This window comes from Amblyomma mixtum, chromosome 2, assembly GCF_055824585.1.
Source record: "Amblyomma mixtum isolate Tamu chromosome 2, ASM5582458v1, whole genome shotgun sequence".
Classification (NCBI taxonomy): Eukaryota; Metazoa; Arthropoda; class Arachnida; order Ixodida; family Ixodidae; genus Amblyomma; species Amblyomma mixtum.
The window spans coordinates 237959224-237974420 of record NC_143013.1 but is presented as its reverse complement, the minus strand read 5'-3'; positions in this window follow the sequence as shown (position 1 = coordinate 237974420).

The following is a 15197-nucleotide window of genomic DNA, read 5'->3' as shown; positions in this document are numbered from 1 at the left end:
ACATGTGTGCGGCAATGGTTATGCAACTCTGAGCAATGTGATCAATAGCAATCATTGAAATAATTCGATTTAAAAAAGTACACTTGCAGTGAGGATGAAAGAAGTAATCCTGCATCCAAGTGACATTGCATAAACTCCCCATTCAGCACCATAACCACTAAACGGGACAAAACAACGAACCATGCCACCACCGAAACTGGAACGATGTCTGTACCATTGTAGGGATTGAGGCCAGCGCCTTGCAGGAACGACTCTACAAAGAGTCCAAACTGGCGACGGAAAAGATCATTTCAGTTACACGATGTGCCCGAGAAATTGGGAATGCCTGTGCTGCAGCTGGACAGCATTAAAACAGCGAAATTCTCCGAAAGCAGCTGCGCAAACGCTGTAGAAAACGGAGAGTCCCTTTATACACGTGCCGCATATGTAGCACAGCATGCTTCGGCGATGAAGCTCTCTGTCCTCTCACACGTATTCCACAGGAAATGCTGCAGGTGCACTCGCGTGGAAAAAAAAAACCGTCATATTTTTTGTTCACAGGACTTGCAAAAAAAGTTCCAAGCGAAGAAGTGTGTTCTGCATTTTGGCCGCACCTGCACATTATAATTACGTCTGATCTTTTTGATATGTTGCCTACTAAGTGTCCCGCCTCCTTTTCTACTTTACCTGATGTATTTTGACTCTGAACTTAATTTTTGCCAGAAAGCTCCCCCTAAAAATATTTTGGGCAGAAGGTCTTTATGCAATTGTCCCTTATGAGGTGTCTCGACTTGATCATTACAAGCAGTCAATGCAGCACAGAATAAAAAACGCACTGAACCCTGGCTGCATTTACACAATATCCTGCATGAAGTTTGGGTAATTAAGATAAGTGGTTGACCTAATATTATGCATTCGTTCCTAGTGGGGCACTCCAACTTAACTTTCTTTTCAGACTCTGCAGACTATGCGCAGCAGAAGAAAATGGCTCGCCCAGTCAGGGTGCAGTGCATCATTGACACGGACGAGCCAAACAATGAAGAGAATGTGCCCCTGAAAGGGTATAATTTTGCATCTGCATGTGCCTGCCATTTATTTTCTCGTAAGATATTGGACCAAAATTCTTGCTTCTGTCTACTGCACTCCAGCCACCCAAGAAAAAAAAAATACAGGGATGGCCTACCCGCACTTCTACCAAAAAGAAAAGGGCACTTCAAACGCCAGCACACAGGCTTCGGAAACTGGAACTGCGCATCTGCCTGAAGTGCCTGAAAACACACCGACAAGACAAGACCCCTAGAGTTCATGTAAAGAATTTTGTGCAGAATAGTTTTTGCCTGAGAGGACTGAAAATCATCTGCCCCACAAGCAACATTTTGCAAGCTGCATCTGAACCTCATTTTCAAAGTGCACTCATGCCTTTTCCTTTTGGGTGGACTGAGGTGGTGGCCTCCTTGTACCAGCCGACGCATGGAGGCGTACACAGCTGCGCCCCAAGGATAGCCTATTTGTATAAGATTTGCTAGTTGCGGGGTAGCACATTCAGCTTGCAAGGCATGCCACAATTCATGCATTACAATGCAGAGCTGGAGATTCGCTGATGCCCTTCTCATAGTATTCACTTATGCATTCCACTTCCAAGACCAATCTCTCCGACTGGTTAGGACTATCTTCTGGCACAGCCGTAACGTGGAACAATGGCTGGCAATCTATGCATTGACTACAGTGCTTTGTTAGATTTCCAATGTCGGTTCCTAGCAAGCAACGCTGCCGCCTGAGGCTCTCATTCAAGCACTCTGAAGTCTAGCCCATGCAATGATGTCCGCACATCAGGCGAATTCTGTACACCACATCTTTTACACAATCCACAAAATTAGTTTTGTGGTTCATGTTACAGGCATTGTCCTCCCTACGTTCAAGTTCCATCGGTGATGCCTTAGGAAAAATTCACTGGTTTCAAGGAGGGGCGCTGCGAGAGGCCGAAGAGAGTGGATGGCTTTTTACATGGGCTCTGCGATTTTTCAGTGATTTCGGCAGCTTTTTGAAGTTTTCACCCTGGATTTTCTGTGAATCAAGCAGAGGTATACGCAAAGACAACGGAGACACCAAATTTTGGGCAAGTGGACCTCTTTTTCGCCAATTTCGGCTTTTCAAGATCCACGTCGCATGTCGAACGCTTCGCAGCGCTAAGCTTACCGAGCCGACAAAGTCCGCGGTGGCCCTGCCGAGGGTCGATCGGCGCTCACTGTCGAAGAATTTAAATACGGAGGTCATTGTTAAAGGTGAGCCCATTCAACCTGCGGAGGTGGAAGTACCAAACTAACTGTTTATCAGCCAAAAATCTAAGATTGTCTCGATGGAGAGTATTACACGGGGAAGTGACAAAAACCGCGCCCCGACGAAAGTAACGGGCACGAAGATGGTGCTGAAGTCAAAAGAGCATAGACAGAAGCATAGACAGAAGCACATACCGATGGAGGCGGTGAAGATTGTGCTTAGGCCGCGCGGAGGCCTGACGAAGCTCACCCAACATGGCATGGCCCACCTGGGTGACGTCATCAAACCCGCAACTGGGATCGATTCCAAGGAAGGAGGCAACGATATATTCTCGCCAACTTGAAGCAATACTCCATTCTCATTGGGACCACGTGCGAGAAGCGCCAGCTCAAGTACACTGCATCAAGGAGGTAATGCTCAACGGGGAGCATGTCGAAACCTTTGCCTACGTGGCCACCTGGGAAGATTATGGCAAGGGGGTGATACACAACATCCTGCTCTTCTGCACGATAGAAGACATCAAGATCAAACTCGATCGCCGCGACAACCCCAAGATTCTGGGAGTCAGAAGATTGGGCAAGGAGTTGAAGGACATGATGCTGCTATTTGAAGAGGACATGGTATGAAGATGGATCTTTTTCAGAGGCATCCCATTGAGATGCCAGCTTTATAAGAAGAAATTTGAGACCTGTGCCGCATACGGATGCCTGGACCATTGGGACGACGTATGCCCCGACCGGAAGAACGTCAGGTGTTGCTGGTGCGGTCTCGAAAGACCACCGAAGGACTACAGATGCGAGCCCAAGTGCCAGCTCTGCGGCAAAGGTCATATGCTGGGCAACAAGAAATGCCGGGTGATTTTCCAGACTCCCTACATCGTAAAGAAGCGGTGGGAGCGGAAACAAGGTAAGGCCGACTCATCGAAACGCCAGAGCCGACCGAGAGAGCCGAAGCAGGAGAAGGACTTCAAGGTCCAAGACGAGCCCTTCTCAAGATTGGATACCAAGAAGCCAGTGGAACAGACGCTGATCTGGCTCCCAGGCCAACTTCAGGGGAAAAAGGAAGCTCAGGGGACTTTCTAGTTCCAGGTACCCGGCCAAACCATGGAAACAAGGTAGGAGCCAGGAGCATAAGTGTGTGAGCTTCGCAAAGGAGGTCTACCAGGCTAAGAAAGATGAACAGATTCATTAGTTAAAAAAAATGGTTGAAATATTAAGCAGGATCGTGGAATCTCACAGGGTAGAGATTCAAAATTTAAAGAAACTCCAGGGGCCATTGGCCTCTTCCCCGCTTCAGCCTCTGCCCGCGGCTCTGTAGCCGCTGTTGAGTGAGGACAAAATGGTTACCGAGGCGAGCCTCCCACCCCCATGAAGCACAAATTATGGACACCGACCCTATTGAGGCAATGGAAGTAAGAATGATAAAAGTGGAAAACAATTAGACGAGTTCACTAATCACACGAACACCCACGTTCAGGCCATTATGGGCGCTATCCAGAAGCAGGCGGAGGCTATTCAGAAACAAGCCGAGCAGTCCCAGATATTGCGTACCGAGCTAGTTGCCATTGTACTGAGCTGGTTGCCATTGCGAGCTGGTTACCTCTGTGGCATTGACAAGAAAGGAACTTGTGTACTTGGGCGAGAGTGTGCACCGATATTAGCTATCGTCACAATTGTCGTGTGTTTTGATTGTGTGCCTGTTGCGTTTTTTTTCCTTGCACCATGCTATTAAGGCAAGATCGTGCATTAAAAGATTACAGTTGCAGTAAGCGCCTTGTCAGTGTGGTTTCTTCGTTCGCCCTGTCCCTTTTGCACTTTGTATCACCTTGCCATTAACATATGGCAGAAAAATATGGAGCAAGTTGCGTCAAACTGCAAAACGGCCAGTCTCGCTGAGAACCAAATTTGGCAGTGGAACTGTAGCGGCGTTCGCCGTAAGCGGCTGATTCTGTAATGACATTTTCCGCTACTGACCATCACGCCACTCACAGTTGTACTTCAGGAGACTGGGGGACCTGGCAAAATGTGACGATATCAGGCGTTCCATAGAAACTGGAGCGAGAAATCGACGGTCATGACACTAGTGAAACAGAACATCGTGGCAAAAGAACACGAGCTGATTTGTGAAAGATCGAGAAAGTCTTCGTCGAAATTTTAACGGGCAAGAAAACGGAACCCAGCTTCTTTCTGTTGAATATATACAGCTCGACTAAACAACGGAAGGTAAGGTTCAGAGCCCTGCTCCGCAATGCTCTCAAAATTAGCAGCAACCCGCCACTCGTGGCAGGGGGGTTTCAACGCGCATCATCAGGCCTGGGGGTACTAGTGCCCACAGGGTAGACAATTATGGGAGGACATGCACAACCAGGGGCTTGCATTACAATTGACACCAACACCCCCCGAGAACGGCAACAACGTTGGTATGAATATGTCCCTGGATGTCACCCTCACCAAAAACGTCTGCAGGTTCGAATGGCACAATTCACAGTTAAATTTCGGGAGTGACCACTCTATACTGGTATCCATCCTCAAAGCAGGCCTTAAGATGCGCAGTGCAAACGCGTCGGCCACAGTCGAAAGCGACCAATCTGGAACAACCAGATACAACCAGGAAGGGGCGCCCATTCGTGACATCAGGGAATGGGTAGAACAGTTAAAATCGAACGTCGGGGAAGTTACCAAAACCTTAGAAGGGGAAAACGCCCCTGAGATTGCCGATAGTCGCCTCCTGCTTATGTAGGAGGCTAAGCAAAGCATGGAAAGACGTCTAAACAAAAAGAAATGAAACAGCGCCATCCGGAGAAGGTTGGCGTCACACAAAGGAAATTGCAGATTACTCCTTTAAATTATGCGAACGAAATTGGGGCAGCAAATGTGACCAGATGGAGGGAGCGATGAACCTCGCTAGAACATGGGGTATCCTCCGCCATTTGCTCCATCCGAAAAAGTCGAAAACCCAATCGGGAATCAGACTTGCCAAAGCTTAATACGTGTTTGACGGCAGAATCCGTGCAGAATCGTGCAGCCGTGGATGATGCTTACGAGCAAATTCAGGGCCTATTTACCAAGGCAGCGCTGTTATGACGAGAATCAACAGAGGGCCGGCAGTTCTGAAAGACATCACTGCGTTGCCACGGTCATCAAATTGTATGGCACGGCATCACTTGATGGCGCTGTTTGGAAAATCCTAGCTCCAGGATCCTTTGGACGAAAATAGGGCGAGGAGCAACCTGCAGGAGAGCCCCTTATTCTTTGGTATCGTTGTGCGGTTGACTCCAAAGCCTTGTGTCAGGGGTACACAGCTGGATAAACCCAATGCTGACTGATGGCGTATCGTGACACATTACCTGACGCTCAGCGACATCTTTGGATAATAGCTTACTTCTTACAAGATTTGAGAATACCATTGTCTTATTTTGTTGGTGTACATATCCACTATGTACCACTAGAAATAAAGCCATTTGCTCGACATGGAAAAGCCAAAAACCCAATCGGGAACCAGACTGGCCAAAGCTCGACAGGCGTTTGACGGCAGAACCCATGCAGAATTGTGCAGCTGTGGACTATGCTAAGAAACACAATGAGGGCCTGTTCACCAAAGCAGCACGCTTCATCACAAGCCTCGATGAAGGGCCAGCAGCTTCTGCGGAACATCACTTCGCACCCACGTTCTATGAAATGTGTGGCATGGCATCACTACAGGAACACTTGGTGGCGCTGCTTGGAAAATACTAGCTCCAGGATTCTTTGGATGTATACAGGGGAGGCGCTATCTGCAGGAGAGCCATTTGTTGCTTGGTATCATTACGCGGTTGACTGTAAGGCATTGTGTGAGCGGTGTTGACTGATGGCGTACCATGACACGGTACGTGACGCTCAATAATGTCTTTAGATAATTGCTTATTTCATACCAGACATGAGAATATAATTGTCTTATTTTGTGACCGCATATCATCGTCTTATTTTGTTAGTGTATATATCCGCTATGTAGCACAACAAATAAAGCCATTTGCTCGACCTGCAAAAAATGAAAACTCAATCGAGAATCCGACTCTCCAAAGCTCGACACGCGTTTGATGACAGAATAAATGCAGAATCGTGCAGCCATGGACAATGCCTGTTCACTAAGGCAGCGCACTTTGTGACAAGAATCGATGGAGGGCCAGCAGCTTCTGCCGGACACCACTGAACTGCCACGGTCGATGAATTGTATGGCACGGCATCACTACGGGAACATTTGACGGCGCTGTTTAGAAAATGCTATATCCAGGATTCTTTGTACATAAATAGAGCGAGGCACTATCTGCAGGAAAGCCACTTATTCTTTAGTATCATTGAGTGGTTGACTGCAAAGCCTTGAGTCATGGATGAAGCTAACGTTGATTGATTGCATATCATGATGCAGAACCTGACGTTCACCGACACCCTAGGATAATTGCTGACTTCTAACAAGATTTGAGAATATCAATGTCTTATGTTGTTAGTGTATATATCTACTATGTATCACTAGAAATAAAGCCATTTGCTCGACCCGGAGAAGTCAAAAACCTAATCGGAACCACACTGACCAAAGCTTGACAGGCATTTGACGGCAGAACCCATGCAGAAACGTGCAGCCATAGAAAATGCTAAGGAACACAACCAGGGCCCATTCACCAAAGCAGCACGCTTCACCACAAGCCTCGATGGAGGGCCAGCAGCTTCTGCGGAACATCACTTTGCACCCTCGTTCGAAGAAATGTGTGGCACGGCATCACTACAGGAACACTTGGTGGCAGTGTTCGAAAAATCCTAGCTCCAGGATTCTTTGAACGTAAAGAAGGTGAGGCACTATCTGTAGAAGAGCCACTTACTCTGTGGTATCACTGTGAGGTTGTCTGAAATGTCTTGTGTCAGGGGTACACACCTGGATGAACTCAATGTTGACTGATTGCATAACATGACACAGTACCTGACGTTCACCGACACCCTAGGATAATTGCTGACTTCTAACAAGATTTGAGAATATCAATGTCTTATGTTGTTAGTGTACATATCCACTATGTATCACTAGAAATAAAACCATTTGCTCGACCCGAAGAAGTCAAAAACCTAATCGGAACCACACTGACCAAAGCTTGATAGGCGTTTGACGGCAGAACCCATGCAGAAACGTGCAGCCATAGAAAATGCTAAGGAACACAACCAGGGCCCATTCACTAAAGCAGCACGCTTCATCACAACCCTCGATGGAGGGCCAGCAGCTTCTGCGGAACATCACTTTGCACCCTCGTTCGAAGAAATGTGTGGCACGGCATCACTACAGGAACACTTGGTGGCAGTGTTCGAAAAATCCTAGCTCCAGGATTCTTTGAACGTAAAGAAGGTGAGGCACTATCTGTAGAAGAGCCACTTACTCTGTGGTATCACTGTGAGGTTGTCTGAAATGTCTTGTGTCAGGGGTACACACCTGGATGAACTCAATGTTGACTGATTGCATATCATGATGCAGAACCTGACGTTCACCGACACCCTAGGATAATTGCTGACTTCTAACAAGATTTGAGAATATCAATGTCTTATGTTGTTAGTGTATATATCTACTATGTATCACTAGAAATAAAACCATTTGCTCGACCCGGAGAAGTCAAAAACCTAATCGGAACCACACTGACCAAAGCTTGACAGGCGTTTGACGGCAGAACCCATGCAGAAACGTGCAGCCATAGAAAATGCTAAGGAACACAACCAGGGCCCATTCACCAAAGCAGCACGCTTCATCACAACCCTCGATGGAGGGCCAGCAGCTTCTGCGGAACATCACTTTGCACCCTCGTTCGAAGAAATGTGTGGCACGGCATCACTACAGGAACACTTGGTGGCAGTGTTCGAAAAATCCTAGCTCCAGGATTCTTTGAACGTAAAGAAGGTGAGGCACTATCTGTAGAAGAGCCACTTACTCTGTGGTATCACTGTGAGGTTGTCTGAAATGTCTTGTGTCAAGGGTACACACCTGGATGAACTCAATGTTGACTGATTGCATATCATGATGCAGAACCTGACGTTCACCGACACCCTAGGATAATTGCTGACTTCTAACAAGATTTGAGAATATCAATGTCTTATGTTGTTAGTGTACATATCCACTATGTATCACTAGAAATAAAACCATTTGCTCGACCCGAAGAAGTCAAAAACCTAATCGGAACCACACTGACCAAAGCTTGACAGGCGTTTGACGGCAGAACCCATGCAGAAACGTGCAGCCATAGAAAATGCTAAGGAACACAACCAGGGCCCATTCACCAAAGCAGCACGCTTCATCACAACCCTCGATGGAGGGCCAGCAGCTTCTGCGGAACATCACTTTGCACCCTCGTTCGAAGAAATGTGTGGCACGGCATCACTACAGGAACACTTGGTGGCAGTGTTCGAAAAATCCTAGCTCCAGGATTCTTTGAACGTAAAGAAGGTGAGGCACTATCTGTAGAAGAGCCACTTACTCTGTGGTATCACTGTGAGGTTGTCTGAAATGTCTTGTGTCAGGGGTACACACCTGGATGAACTCAATGTTGACTGATTGCATATCATGATGCAGAACCTGACGTTCACCGACACCCTAGGATAATTGCTGACTTCTAACAAGATTTGAGAATATCAATGTCTTATGTTGTTAGTGTACATATCCACTATGTATCACTAGAAATAAAACCATTTGCTCGACCCGAAGAAGTCAAAAACCTAATCGGAACCACACTGACCAAAGCTTGATAGGCGTTTGACGGCAGAACCCATGCAGAAACGTGCAGCCATAGAAAATGCTAAGGAACACAACCAGGGCCCATTCACCAAAGCAGCACGCTTCATCACAAGCCTCGATGGAGGGCCAGCAGCTTCTGCGGAACATCACTTTGCACCCTCGTTCGAAGAAATGTGTGGCACGGCATCACTACAGGAACACTTGGTGGCAGTGTTCGAAAAATCCTAGCTCCAGGATTCTTTGAACGTAAAGAAGGTGAGGCACTATCTGTAGAAGAGCCACTTACTCTGTGGTATCACTGTGAGGTTGTCTGAAATGTCTTGTGTCAGGGGTACACACCTGGATGAACTCAATGTTGACTGATTGCATAACATGACACAGTACCTGACGTTCACCGACACCCTAGGATAATTGCTGACTTCTAACAAGATTTGAGAATATCAATGTCTTATGTTGTTAGTGTACATATCTACTATGTATCACTAGAAATAAAACCATTTGCTCGACCCGGAGAAGTCACAAACCTAATCGGAACCACACTGACCAAAGCTTGACAGGCGTTTGACGGCAGAACCCATGCAGAAACGTGCAGCCATAGAAAATGCTAAGGAACACAACCAGGGCCCATTCACCAAAGCAGCACGCTTCATCACAAGCCTCGATGGAGGGCCAGCAGCTTCTGCGGAACATCACTTTGCACCCTCGTTCGAAGAAATGTGTGGCACGGCATCACTACAGGAACACTTGGTGGCAGTGTTCGAAAAATCCTAGCTCCAGGATTCTTTGAACGTAAAGAAGGTGAGGCACTATCTGTAGAAGAGCCACTTACTCTGTGGTATCACTGTGAGGTTGTCTGAAATGTCTTGTGTCAGGGGTACACACCTGGATGAACTCAATGTTGACTGATTGCATATCATGATGCAGAACCTGACGTTCACCGACACCCTAGGATAATTGCTGACTTCTAACAAGATTTGAGAATATCAATGTCTTATGTTGTTAGTGTACATATCTACTATGTATCACTAGAAATAAAACCATTTGCTCGACCCGGAGAAGTCAAAAACCTAATCGGAACCACACTGACCAAAGCTTGACAGGCGTTTGACGGCAGAACCCATGCAGAAACGTGCAGCCATAGAAAATGCTAAGGAACACAACCAGGGCCCATTCACCAAAGCAGCACGCTTCATCACAAGCCTCGATGGAGGGCCAGCAGCTTCTGCGGAACATCACTTTGCACCCTCGTTCGAAGAAATGTGTGGCACGGCATCACTACAGGAACACTTGGTGGCAGTGTTCGAAAAATCCTAGCTCCAGGATTCTTTGAACGTAAAGAAGGTGAGACACTATCTGTAGAAGAGCCACTTACTCTGTGGTATCACTGTGAGGTTGTCTGAAATGTCTTGTGTCAGGGGTACACACCTGGATGAACTCAATGTTGACTGATTGCATAACATGACACAGTACCTGACGTTCACCGACACCCTAGGATAATTGCTGACTTCGAACAAGATTTGAGAATATCAATGTCTTATGTTGTTAGTGTATATATCTACTATGTATCACTAGAAATAAAACCATTTGCTCAACCCGGAAAAGTCGAAAACCCAACCGGGAATCAGACTCGCCAACGCTCGACAGTTGTTTGACGGCAGAATCTATGCAGAATCGTGCAGCCATGGACAATGCTAAAGAGCAGAATCAGAGCCTGTTTACCAAGGCAGCGCTGTTCGTGATGACAATCAACAGAGGGCCAGCAACTTCTGAAAGACATCACTGCGCTGCCACGGTCGATGAACTGAATGGCACGGTATCACTACAGGAACACCTGATGGCGCTGTTTGGAAAATCCTAGCTCCAGGATTCTTTGGACATTAAATATGGCGAGGCACTATCTGCAGGGGAACCACTTGCTCTTTGGTGTCATTGTGTGGTTGACTGCAAAGACTTGTGTCTGCGGTACACAGCTGGATGAACCCAATGCTGACTGATGGTGTATCGTGACACAGTACCTGACGCTTAGCGACGTCTTTGGATAATTGTTTACTTCTTACAAGATTTGAGAATATCATTGTCTTATTTTGTTAGCGTATATATCCACTATGTATCACTAGAAACAAAGCCACCCGATGCAGACACTGAGCCTCATTAGACAGCTTGCGAGCAAAGGGCGGGGATTAAAAGAAACGAATTTAACAAGGCTCGTACAAGCTTTCATATTCAGCAGAGTTAGCTATTACACGCCCTATCTTGACTTGAAGTCGGCGGAAAAGATGAAAATTGACGGATTAATACGTAGACATAGATGCGTCAAACGTGCGCTGGGCCTCCGCACGTGCACATCCACGGAGGGACGTCTGTCGCTCAGGATTCACAACACGTGGGTGGAACTGGCGGAAGTGCTCTCCGTCTCAATCTCAGATTGAGAGATTGTGCGCCAAAAATACAGGCAGGACTATCCTAGCTAATGTAGGAATCAATCCAGACAGGGGCCTCACCCTGAAGGTAGAAATTAAGGAGGGCTAACCATCCCCTTTACCTAAGAATATGCACCCTGAGCATAATAAGGTCAGAAGAGAGAAAAGAGCGGAGGCCTTTAGTCTCCGGTATATGAGAGATGCATCGGGAGCAGGTAGCGTATGTGGACGTTGCGAGTGGCCATCAAGAATGAGCGGTAGCCGCAGTAGTAGATAGCCAATGACGTTATGGCAGCCTCCCTAAGGACACGCTTTACTGCACTGGTGGAGGAAGTTGCAGTAGCATTGGCTCGCATCAGCATGGAAGCGAATTTCATCATAAGCCACAGTAAAACTGCCATCCAAAATTTTAGTGCAGGCAGAATCTCATCCACGGCGGTGAAGATTCGCTACCAGCGACAAACTGCGAGGAAAATTACATTGATCTGGACACCGGCGCATGCCGCGGTCTCTGGAAACGAGGCGGCTCATGAGCTAGCTCGAGGTTTCTACCACCGGGCTAGTGAGGACTCCTTCAGGCAAGGGAGCGGTGAATGCATGGCAAAATATGGGGAAAGTACTTAACATTACAGACTGGAACCTAGGATGGAACCTAGGGCTCTTCCACTTGTCACCGTCACGAAAAAAGATGGCACCCTGCGATTCTGTTTAGATCGAAGACAACCAAATGATGCAATCAAATGTAAGTACTACCGCATACTAACCCAGGATGAGCTTCTTGCCAACTTGAGCAACTGAACAGTGTTCACAGTGCTCGATGCTAAGTAAGCTTTCGGGCAGCTAACACTCGATGAGTGCAGCTCCAAGCTTTGTATGTTCATCACACCTTGGAGACGGTACAGATTTCTTAAACTTTCCTTTGGACTTAGGAGGGCCCCAGAGCTATTTCAGCAAACCATGGACAGCATCATTTGAGGAATTGAGAATGTTCAACACTACTCTGATGACATACTCAATGCATCCAGGAACACTGAGATGTACAATGTAAAGCTTCATGAAGTCCTAGAGGTAACACGACAGCATAACTTGAAGCTGAACGCATCAGAGACAAAGGCTGCTGTTCTAAACATTGCCTACCTAGGACATCTACTTACACCAGGTGGCTTGAAACCGGATCCAGATAAGCCACAAGCCATCACTTCTATGAAGGCAACAACTCATGTTTTTAGTAAAGTTTGTTCATTCTGCATCCACAAAAACAGCACAGCTCAGCGCGCTCCAAAGGAATGATGAAGCATGATACTGGGATGCAGTGCAGTGCTGCTACAAAATCAAACAGCCAGTTGCAAATGCCTCTGCATCACTGACATCAGCTAAAAAAACTACCCATAGACATAGAAAGAACTTCTAGCAATTGTGTTTGCTTGTGAACACTTTCACTTTTATATATTTGGTCGGACTGTGGAAGTGCACACTGCAGGCAATATAGAAGAAACTGTTTTCATGTCAGACCTGACTTTTGGGACGTCAAGTAGCACAACACCTGACGACTACTACTATCTTCGCTCAGAGAACTACACCTCCAGAAACCAACACGAGCAGCATCATACCAATGTACCCAGTGAAGTTGTCACCATGCGCACAGGAAGGCGAATAGTGTAACCTGGAAGATATAACTAAAGATGTCACGTTTATGCAAGACCTGAATTGTACAGACCTAGCAAACAAAAAAAAAGGGGGAGACTCGGGCATGTATCTCATTATTACCAATGCCACCTATATTAACTCTTCATGGTCTCGACCAGCCCGTGTTCGGACACGGAACCGCAACAACATGCTTTCATGCACCGAGCTTTGTAACCCTAGCTAATTAAAGCTCATTTTGTATTCCCAAGACATAACGCTGGAATGGATAAATCAGCCGTGAAGAGTCACCTGAGAATCTCCAAGCATGCTGCCCGATCAACAAACGCAGCAATGCAACATCAAAGCCTAAATATGGCCTTGTAGTGAAATCCACAGTGTTGCAGACGTTTAAAGTAGCGATTTTAAAGTAAAGTAGCAGTCACATGCCCCGCAACCCCATCATGCAGTAAGCATGCCTCTTAAGGCACAGAACACCGAGACGCCTATCTCAAGCTAAAGTGCAGATAACAGCTCATAGCAACAACTTAACACTCACCATCAGTTCATAAGCTATTCAATGTCATGGCTATAAACATCCCAGACAGGACTACTGATGCGAATAAATAATGCAAATAATCTCCAAAGCGCAATACAAACAATCAACACTGCCTTCTTGGACATGCGAATACAGCAATGCATCCACCTTAACTCCAGCCACTCGTCCAAACCTATTTGACCTTCTTTCTATCAACTTGCATTGCGGCCTGTCGGGCATGGCAATGCTGTAAGCATTAAAACAGCGCCCTAAGCGCAACAGCGAACAAGGCATGTCATTAGCTGTGCATCCCAATGCATCAAAGCAATGGAATGCGCTACTTCATTCAAGTGATGACAGTAGGCAAGAGTCAAAGAACGCATGAAAATAAGCTGTGCCTAGAGCAGTACCGTCAAGTGATGCTAGTGAATAGCAAACTGAATCCTCTGAAGTACATGCTTTGATTGAGGGACAATGAACCCTTCTCTAGAAACTGGAGAGGGCAACCCACTAGGCCTTGAATTAGGTTTGCTGAAGACAGATAATGGCCATCTGCTAAACAATTTTTGGACATTTTGGAGAAAACTGGGAAGAAAAGTGGTTGCTGATAGCTGGAAAGATAGGGAGTGAGGAACATGGGAACATTAACAGATATAAAAAAAACTAGCTTTTAAGCTCTATGACAAGGATCTCCCAGCATGATGCTTAGGCAGCTTTTCGACACCTCATAGAAGCTGCAAGTAGACCCCTGCATTTGCCTCGTACCTTTATGCCTTGAGAACAATACTTTGGAGCAAGATAAACCTTTACCTCACAACTGGGAACGAGAGATCTGACCACTCGAACTACACTCACTCAGATGTTGTACCACTGTTGGAACAGATATTGGATCCTTAGATAAAACCAAGCAGTGCCTAGCTTTGAATATAATACTAAGTTTTGAATACAAACAATATTAGCCTGAAAAACCATCTGTGCATTGCCATTTGATACCATTAATAAACCAAAATGCAGAGTATTCAATACAAGTCGTTCATGAGTGGTAGTACAAGAAAAGATGATGCCACATCAGCCAGAGACATATACAGGGCAATATTAGTGTAGCTTAGCAAGGGCCCATGGTTGCACACAAGCCTGCAGAAGGGCTAACACATCAGGACCGAATGCGACGGCTGTTCAGTAACAATTTGGCTCTGGCAAATGGCTCCTGTCCACCTCAGTAACTATTCTTGGAAACACTAGTTGAAGGGCTAGAACAAGGCTACATTCACGAAGAGTAAGAGGGCAGGCAGGCTCAGTTTAATCCACTACAAAGCATAGAAACAGAAAAATCCACAAGGGTGAAACCTTGAGCTTTTCACACTGTGACAACCAATAACATGATGGAGTGCAAAATCTCCTAAATTGCTGCTTGGATGCATTTCCCACATCTAAGCTGTATCTGGGAAAGTGCGCTGTAATTAAGCAACCCACCATCAGTGGCCATCAGTGGCGGGCAGAAGCGAATAAAAAGGGCCACAAGTTGGGCTTCCACCGCACGAGGCGGATTTAGGGTTGCTTGGCATCGGAACTTATCTCTGATCCGTCGCGGCAACTTTGATATAGGACCCTTTTCCCAAGCA